The following is a 9,986-nucleotide window of genomic DNA, read 5'->3' as shown; positions in this document are numbered from 1 at the left end:
TTAAGCCTAACGTAAACTTTTTAAAATAATAATCGTGGCTATTGTATCGTTAAAAATTATTTCTTTATTTTTTACAAACAAAATAAATATATTGAAAAATATAAAAACAAAAAAAATTATACTTTAGAAGTTAATCTAGTATCAAAAATGTTTGATTCAGCATGACACACAAAATTACCAGTGCTGCCAGCTAAAACACACACATCAATCAAAAAAATATTGGAGTAGCCCAAGATATAGCCAAAGATTGCAGCGCCAGCGAAAATTTAAATTTGCTGAATTCTTTCAGATAACTGACTTTCAGATAAACGACGCTCTACTGTATCACATGCAACTGTCTTCCATTTCTACAATTCACGTGCGAACAAGTATTTACTTTTGACACTTGGGACATCACTGTCACCGTAAAAACTTCGTTAGCCGTACCTCCACCGCAATCCAGACGCAAACGCAAATAGGTCACGTGATTAAAAGCTTCTACAGCGAGGGGTTTTATGCTGTTTTTACGGTAGTGGAGTCTCGGCCTTAGGAGGATTGATGCTATTAAATTTTGGTGATTAAATGTTGAGGAGTGAGGAGATAAAGGGGATTGTTTGTCATATCTCCAGTAGAGCCAGACTTAATGACAATTTTTCTTCTTATTAGCATTTACAACTTTTCATAGAACCTATCCCTATCCTCAAGATTAAGCTTTGTTGTTCTATAATAGTTAAAAATATAAAAAGCTTTTTTTAATAAAATATGATAACAGATGATGCCATCAAATGTTGCCAGGAATGATAAGCAACTCATTGTTGGATTTTTCTAATAAGTATTTCTAAGTTTTAATTGTTAATATTACCTTTGCTTTAATTTTAAATTTATTTGAATGCATCAGTTGTTAAATTATTTTAAGATAACCTAAATTGTGTAATAAAACAAAGAAGATATTAACTATTTTTCACTTATCTTTTAATAATTAAATTATTAAACATTAATTAAATATATAAAAGATTAGAAATAACAATATTTCTGAATAAAGGCAGTCCTCAACTATTGAGAAAATCACAGGATTGAGAACTATTGAGAATTTGTACAGGATATTGATCTCTTAACTTGCCTTTCATATACTAAATTTAGACTATCATACATTTTCGGCTGTCATATGGTGGTGCTTTCTTCCTATTTTGGATATGGTAATAATGAAATGTTTGTGAAACTTAATTTTTTTTTCTGTTATCTGTTTAATCTCTAGATTTGATGCATTAAATAATGTTTTATAATTGCATATATTTAAAGCAAAAAGCAAAATAAATTTTTCTAAATTAGTGAAAGAATTTTTTAATGTATGATTGAATAATGGAAAAAATTAATTTAATTAAAAAGATAATTGCTTAGCTTATATTAGTGAATAGTAATTTATTTTTTTTGTACTTTGCAGTAAAAGGATGATACCAATCAAAATTGCTAAGAATATAAAATATAATTAAGTTAATCAAGTTCTTTCTCTTTTGAAAGTTAATATCAGAAATAAACAAAAGTAAAAATTATCTCTGAAGAAAAAGTAACATATAAATAAAAATATGATTTACTTATTTTTTTGCAAATAATTACCATTTTTTGTAAAAATTGCATAACTTTCCTGGTGAAAAATATTTGTTTAAGAAACATATTAGCAAAGTTTAAAATTTTATTTGTACTACCTGTTACGAGATTTCATTAAAAAAATGAGAAATTGTTGTGACATCATCACAATGCTAGGCTGCAATTTTTCATCACAATACTCTCAATTTTAGTAATGTCTTGCCCATATACTTTTCCTGTTAGCAATTGAGTCATGCTGATCATCTATCTAACTTCGTTCAGGAGAAAATTTTTTAATTGAAATAATGTAACTTCCAGTTTACATATATAGTTAATTAGGGCTTCCTGCCCCTAAGCTTTCCATATCTGGTCTCAACTTTCATCTAACTCAATTCTTGAGAATAAGGAAAGATGGACAGATGACAGACAGATGGGTGCCAGTGAGAATTTACAAGTCTACAATTTTTGAAAATTGCAGCTCAATAACTTTTATATTATTAATTATAATAAAAAGGCAAAAGGTTTAATTTTGAAGGTAGAGATGCATTTTTAAAAATATCAATAATATAACTGCCAATAATGATTAATACTTTCATTAAGTCAAACCCCACCTGAGATACGAAAAATGACTCCCTCTATCTCCCTACCCCCTTGAACTTTAGCCACAAAAATTTAAGAGCATCAATGCTATGTGTATACAAACTACCATGCCAAATTTTGTTTCTTAATCCTTATCCCATCCTGAGATATTAAATGAGTTTGTTGGTATGTTTTTGAAATATCCTGTATATAATTCATTTATGTTTAAAACTGATTAATACTTTTTAATGTGTATCTGCATTTTGTAATGAAGATATACTTTAAACATTTTATAATATTTAGATGAATCAAAAAATAATTTAAAATTAAAATAAATAACAAGACAAAGCCTTTATACTTCCTTTACTACATAATAATCTGGTTTAGGAAAATGACAGGCATTTTGTAAAAGATTAAAGTTTGTTTAGAAGAAATTATAATGTTAATTATATTTTAATTGCATTAATCTGCACAAAAAATTACTGCGTATTTTTAAATGTGTAAATTTTGAATTATTATTAATGAAATATTTCATTTCAGCTGATCTTGTTTTTCAAATTTATAATCTTGAAACAAGATCATGTCTTCATAAATATAAAATGCTCCAACCAGTTCTTTATTGGACATGGATTAATTCCAGCATAATTGCTTTTGTAACAGATACAGCAGTATATCACTGGAATCTTTTACAAGGTTAGTAATTTATTAATAAAGAAACAACAAATATTTAAATATTGTTAATAAATTTATTATAACTTCTTTGATTTACAGATAACAATTTATTTAAAAACTGTTAAATGTGAAACATTAATTGGAATGTAAGATAAAAATATTTATTATTGCATAAATATGGAGAAACTCATATAATTTGAGATTTCAAATGTGCTATAATATTTGTTCAGATTTATATGTCAAATTGAACTATTACACATTAAAAGTATGAGAGTTGATTGAAAATAAGATCTTTTACTGTAGCATTCCATGATGCGTGGGGATATAAGCACATGATTATTATTATTTAATGCTATGAGTGTTTGGTCTGTATATGCAAAGTCAACTTGTTATATTGTGCCATTGTGTAACAGTCAAATTTAAACATGAACATCTTACTTGTTCTGTACAAAACAATGATCATTGATTGAATTTTTAGTATTGAAAGGTTTGTGTGAAGGGAGAAACAATCAAGTCAGTGAAGTACCATGCTCTAGATGAATTTACAGCATAAAACCGGAAAGAACAGTATTTTTCTTGCATCAAGATAAAACAAAACCACACTGCAGTAAGGAAAAAGTGAAAATGTCTATAGATCTGCAGTTACAGATTATTCTGCACCTTCCTTACTGCTCAGATCTGGCTCCATCAGACTTATGGTTGCTTACAAAACTAAAGGTGCTGTAAAGTACTATATTTAGTTTGTTGCTCTACAACGAATTTTTTCTTAAAGAGCCGGGACCTAACGAGTACTTTACGCGGGTTCGCGTTTATTAGTTGCCAGGCCTGGACTTTTAGCGTGCACCGAAATAAATTAAGGACAAAGTTAGTCACAAAAAAATCTCTCAATAATAAATGTTTAATCAAGTCTAACAAATACTATGTACAAGTTTTATAAACAAACAACAAATTTATTAAATAAAAAAATCAAATCATAATCAACCTGACAAACTTAAGTCTTATTCTAACTTAGAAACTATTCCCCTTGGAATTCCGACAAAACAAAATTCAACTCTTAACTTAGATACAAATTCTCTTATAGCTATCAATCCTAACCGTCACCTCAATTAATACTCGGAACCTTTTCCTCTACTCAAGACTTTTCTCTTTTCAACTCATCAAACTCAAACCTTCAATCTCCTACTAGGATTTCCTATTTGACACCTTGTTCACTGCTATCAGCAGACCAATGCTTTCGGTTCAGGAGCTCACCTCGTCTGTCTTCACTTGAGCTACTGTACTTATAGTCTGAGGTGACGTCACAGTTTTAATTGAGACACTTCCCTCATTTACATATCTACATGTAACATTCTTCTTTTCTCTTCATTATCTGGTAGCTTATTTCTCGACAATACTTTGTTAACCTTTTACAACATTTCTTTAACAATTATCGGGATGTTTAGTTAAAGGTTACACAAGTTCCTAGAAAGTCTATTGGGGTGTCCCCCCCTTCAGTGCGGACTTACAATTCTGCCGCTCGGGCGTGCACGTGAGTGCGAATGCTAGCTATGGCGCTGTCGTTTCGTCGTCGGTGAGTTGGTTAATCTCTTATCTTCTCGTTTTGAACGTTCTGGGGTGATGGGTGAGGAAACCTTCGTCCTAACTAAACATAAGCCCCAAACAAAAATATAATAAAACAAAATAAGAGTAAAATAAAAAATAAAGCTCGGGCTTAGTTCCTTACAGTGCTGAAAGATCAATGCTTTTTATCAGATGCCAAAGTTAAAGCTGTTATATAGGAATGAATCAAAGAAGAAAACAGAATTTTTCACAGAATGTAAAACATGGATTGAATGTATGAAACAAATTTTAATCTAAATGGCAATTATATTGGAAAGTGAATATTTAAGATTAAATGAATAATTTTACTATTTAAAATTGATCATATTCTACTTCTTTCCAAACTAATTTTATAAAAATTGAGATCTTGTTTATTTATAATTCAAATATGAAATTTAATTTACTTGTCTTGTAGTTGTATCTACAATGCATGTACATGGTAAGCAGGAGTTGAGGGTTTGAGTTCCATTCCAGGTCTAATCTTTTCTTCCAGAATATTCTAAGTTTAAATTTAAAATTAAATGTATTTCCAATTATTAAATCTATTAGATGGTCTAACTACCTAAAGCCACTTTATTTCTAATCATTTAATTAGCCTTATTACATTTTGATAATCAAACAGTTTGTTTGACATAGAAGCACAGCTTTTCAGGCTGAGACCTCCTGATTTAGCATTTCTTTCAATGTTTCTGTCCCTTTTGTAACAAATACACAATTGTTGATCAACAATACACTTTTTGCACTATTTTTTCAGAGAATAAATTTTCAGCATTCAAAGCAATAATTATGGACTTTTTACATGGTATTAACTGTCAAAAACTTCCCAATTTGCTTATAAAAGCACATCATCTTCATATGGGTTTTTATATTAACAGATGATGAATCAACAGAAATATAGCTGGAGTAGACTTTATTAGCCAATGAAAAGCATTCTCATGTTTATTATGTAAAGGATGATGCAATCTTTATAGTTTCTTGCAGTTTTGCTGCAAATGATACTCTAATTTAAAATAAACACATTTTTATAATGTTTGGGTGGCTGCAATTTTTATGGTTGTTATTCCATTTATATTTTCATTAGTATATGTGAATCTTAATGACATTTGTTGGAAATGTCAGAAATATTTATTAGAATATTTTTGATATACTACAACTATTAACATTTGTAAATATTTAGTTAGACTGTAAATTAAAATAAGTTTGTTTTGTGGTAAAATTTGTAATTATGTATAAATGATTCAAAACATAAAAAATGATTATTTAATCAGTAATAAAAATTGGATATTTTTAGGCTATATTCTTATGCTAGTTATTTGTTTGTTTTCTAAATAATTAATTAATTATAATTCTAGAATAAAAATGTCATGATGAATTCAGCAGTAATAATATAATCAAATGATAAAATTTTTACATCTCATAAAATTATTAACAGAGTGAATAAATTTATATTTATTTTTCTTATTCTGAAACTGTGTCATCTTTTATTTGCATTTTCTGTAACAACTAGGTGCATCGATAGACACTCGGCATCTTTTACATCACTATTTATTTAGGAATATCTTGTGGGTCAATATGCATTTTGGGCATATGCCCTTCTTCTGTCAGCTACATAATAAAACATGGACATGAATTTTTCATATTACAAAATGTTTTATATTATGATAGGTTACAATGTACCTTTTCTTTTCAGATATCTTGTAAGGAGGTGCTAACTAATATACATCTTGCTTAAAAATTACATATATTTATGGTTAAAAATTTTTTTAAAAACAATTATATAATAAATAATCCTTCTTTTTATTTTTATAGTAATATTTTTAACCAATTTTTGTGAATATACTTAAATTTTTATTGATGATATTTTTTTGGCTTTATATAATTTCAAAACTGTGTTTAAATTTTCTGTTGTACCAATTTTTTTCTTTGTATAAAATTCTTACTACTACAGTGGTACCTCGGTACACATCCAATTCGAAATACATCCTGTTTGGACGAAACAAATTTTGCTTGGTATACAACTTTTGTTTGGTATACGACTTAATTCAATTATATGTGCCATCTATGAACAAGTAGCACTATCGGTGTACTAGGCCAGACTAGACGTTCGCAGTGCCACAGTTTATAACTTTGTTAAATTTCTTCTGATTTTAATTTGTAAGTAAAATTTTATTATTTTTATTAATCATGAATTGCAAAAAGGCAAATGAAAAGCAACAGAAAACTAAAAAAATGACTAGAATCACAATGGAACTGAAAAAAGAGATTGTTGAGAAATATGAAGGTGACATGTGTATTCGAGATTTAACTGTTGCATGTGTATTCCGAGAATGACAATATTGACAATTGTGAAAAATAAAGACATTATTAAATCTGCTAATGTTGCAAAAGGGGTTAAATCAATTTCTAAACAGAGATCAAAGACATTAGATCATGTTGAGAAATTGCTTTTGCTTTGGATAACTGAAAAACAGTGTGCTGGAGACAGCGTATCAGAAGCAATTATTTGTGAGAAAGCTTAAAAGATACATGCTGATCTCATGAAAAATCAAGCAGGAAGTAGCCAGGAAAGTGAGGTGTTTAAAGCCATTTTTTTACATGAGAACAAATTAATCATTTTTACATTACTTCTTATGGGAAAGGTTGGTTTGATATATGTTCTATTCGGTATAAGTCCAAACATCAGGAATGGATTAAGATCATATACCGAGGTTCCACTGTATATCAAATTTATATTTTCATTGAAAAGTTCATTTATTATTAAAATTTTGTATATAAATTTAATATCAAAAATATTTTAATTTCTTCACTTAAATTCTAAAGCCAAGTTATGAGCAAGCATATTCAGGCACAGTCATAAATGAGTAATTTAAGAATTTGCTTATTTATTATTAAAAAAATATACAGAATGATCATAATTAAAAGTACTATTCAACACTGTCTGAAGGGATGGGATATGTAGCAGTCCAAACTCAACTAAAATTTTCTGTTTCAGGAGATTTTATGCAGAAGATTTCCATAGAGAAAAATTGTTCCAAAACTCACTACTACGGAAGATGCAACAAGTGCAACTAGCAAAAATCTTGATGCAATTTTTTAAGGTGTTGTAGTATGAAATGCAGTTACAGCATTAGTATTGTTTTTATTAAACAAGACAAGCATATTCAGCCAGTCATAACAACTGCTGCTGATCTCCATTAATATNATTTGTAAGTAAAATTTTATTATTTTTATTAATCATGAATTGCAAAAAGGCAAATGAAAAGCAACAGAAAACTAAAAAAATGACTAGAATTACAATGGAACTGAAAAAAGAAGACTGTTGAGAAATATGAAGGTGGCATGCGTGTTCGAGATTTTAACTGTTGCATACCGTATTCCAAGAACAATGATATCGACAATTGCGAAAAATAAAGACATTATTAAATCTGCTAACGTTGCGAAAGGGGTTAAATCAATTTCTAAACAGAGATCGAAGACATTAGATCATGTCGAGAAATTGCTTTTGCTTTGGATAACTGAAAAACAGTGTGCTAGAGACAGCTAAAAAGATACATGCTGATCTCATGAAAAATCAAGCAGGAACTAACCAGGAAAACGAGGTGTTTAAAGCCATCCATTTTTTTTTTTTTTTTTACATGAGAACGATTAATCATTTTTACATTACTTCTTATGAGAAAGGTTGGTTCAGTATAAGTCCAAACATCAGGAACGGATTAAGGTCGTATACCCAGGTTCCACTGTACTTTGTTAATATTGAAATTATTTATTGTGCAATGTTCATAAAAGACTGAATTTACTCTTCTGTATTTCAAATTGGCAATATGTTCTTTAAGTCTTACTTCTACTTTCCTTTTTGTTTCTCCTATGTAATTTTTCAGGTTTTCACAAGTGCGTGGTATGGAATAGACTACATTTGCTGAGCTATATGTATCTTATTACTTTGTTCAGGCTTTACTTTTTGTATTCTCTTTTGTAATTTTTCATAGGTTGGACTAGTTTTATATTTACTTTGTTAAAATCTTTATTTCTTCAAAGAAACCTTTGATGTAAGGGAAAGTTACATATTTTATGTTGGCACCCTTGTTTTTTGTTTATTTTGTTGATGTTTATTGTTGATTTTACTTTCCCATTTTTGTATTATTCTGTTGGGGTAACCATTTAATTTAAATTTCTCTTTTAATTCTTTTATATACTTATTTCTATTGTGTTGTATTTGTTCTATTTATAATTTTTTTATTCCATACTAAATGTTTTCTTTTATATATAGTGACGTATTTGAATTATAATTTGTAACTTTTTGGATATTTTTTGGCTTTTTATTTGGTTTAAATTCCAACTTTTCTTTTCTTCGTTTTATTACTATATCAAAATAGTTTATTTCATTATTGGTTTCATTTTCTACCTTAAATTTTATTTCGTTATACAGTTTATTTATCTTGTCTTTTATATCTTATATGATTAAACAATAGTAAGAATACAATATAATTATGTCATCTATGTATCTTTTATAAAATTTTATACCTGTAATATCATTGATTTCCTGGTCTATGTATATCATGACTAGTTCTGCCAGTTTTGGTCTTATAATGGATCCCATGCTAATTTCTGTTTGCTGCGTGTAAAATTTTTTGTTTGTGATAAAATATTTATTTCTCAAAAGAAATTAGATTCATACAAAATCTAATTAAATNATTGGAGTAGCCCAAGATATAGCCAAAGATTGCAGCGCCAGCGAAAATTTAAATTTGCTGAATTCTTTCAGATAACTGACTTTCAGATAAACGACGCTCTACTGTATCACATGCAACTGTCTTCCATTTCTACAATTCACGTGCGAACAAGTATTTACTTTTGACACTTGGGACATCACTGTCACCGTAAAAACTTCGTTAGCCGTACCTCCACCGCAATCCAGACGCAAACGCAAATAGGTCACGTGATTAAAAGCTTCTACAGCGAGGGGTTTTATGCTGTTTTTACGGTAGTGGAGTCTCGGCCTTAGGAGGATTGATGCTATTAAATTTTGGTGATTAAATGTTGAGGAGTGAGGAGATAAAGGGGATTGTTTGTCATATCTCCAGTAGAGCCAGACTTAATGACAATTTTTCTTCTTATTAGCATTTACAACTTTTCATAGAACCTATCCCTATCCTCAAGATTAAGCTTTGTTGTTCTATAATAGTTAAAAATATAAAAAGCTTTTTTTAATAAAATATGATAACAGATGATGCCATCAAATGTTGCCAGGAATGATAAGCAACTCATTGTTGGATTTTTCTAATAAGTATTTCTAAGTTTTAATTGTTAATATTACCTTTGCTTTAATTTTAAATTTATTTGAATGCATCAGTTGTTAAATTATTTTAAGATAACCTAAATTGTGTAATAAAACAAAGAAGATATTAACTATTTTTCACTTATCTTTTAATAATTAAATTATTAAACATTAATTAAATATATAAAAGATTAGAAATAACAATATTTCTGAATAAAGGCAGTCCTCAACTATTGAGAAAATCACAGGATTGAGAACTATTGAGAATTTGTACAGGATATTGATCTCTTAACTTGCC

The sequence above is a fragment of the Centruroides sculpturatus genome, unplaced genomic scaffold (assembly GCF_000671375.1).
Source record: "Centruroides sculpturatus isolate CEXI.00-Female unplaced genomic scaffold, Cexi_2.0 scaffold1205, whole genome shotgun sequence".
NCBI lineage: Eukaryota > Metazoa > Arthropoda > Arachnida > Scorpiones > Buthidae > Centruroides > Centruroides sculpturatus.
This window is presented reverse-complemented; position numbering follows the sequence as displayed.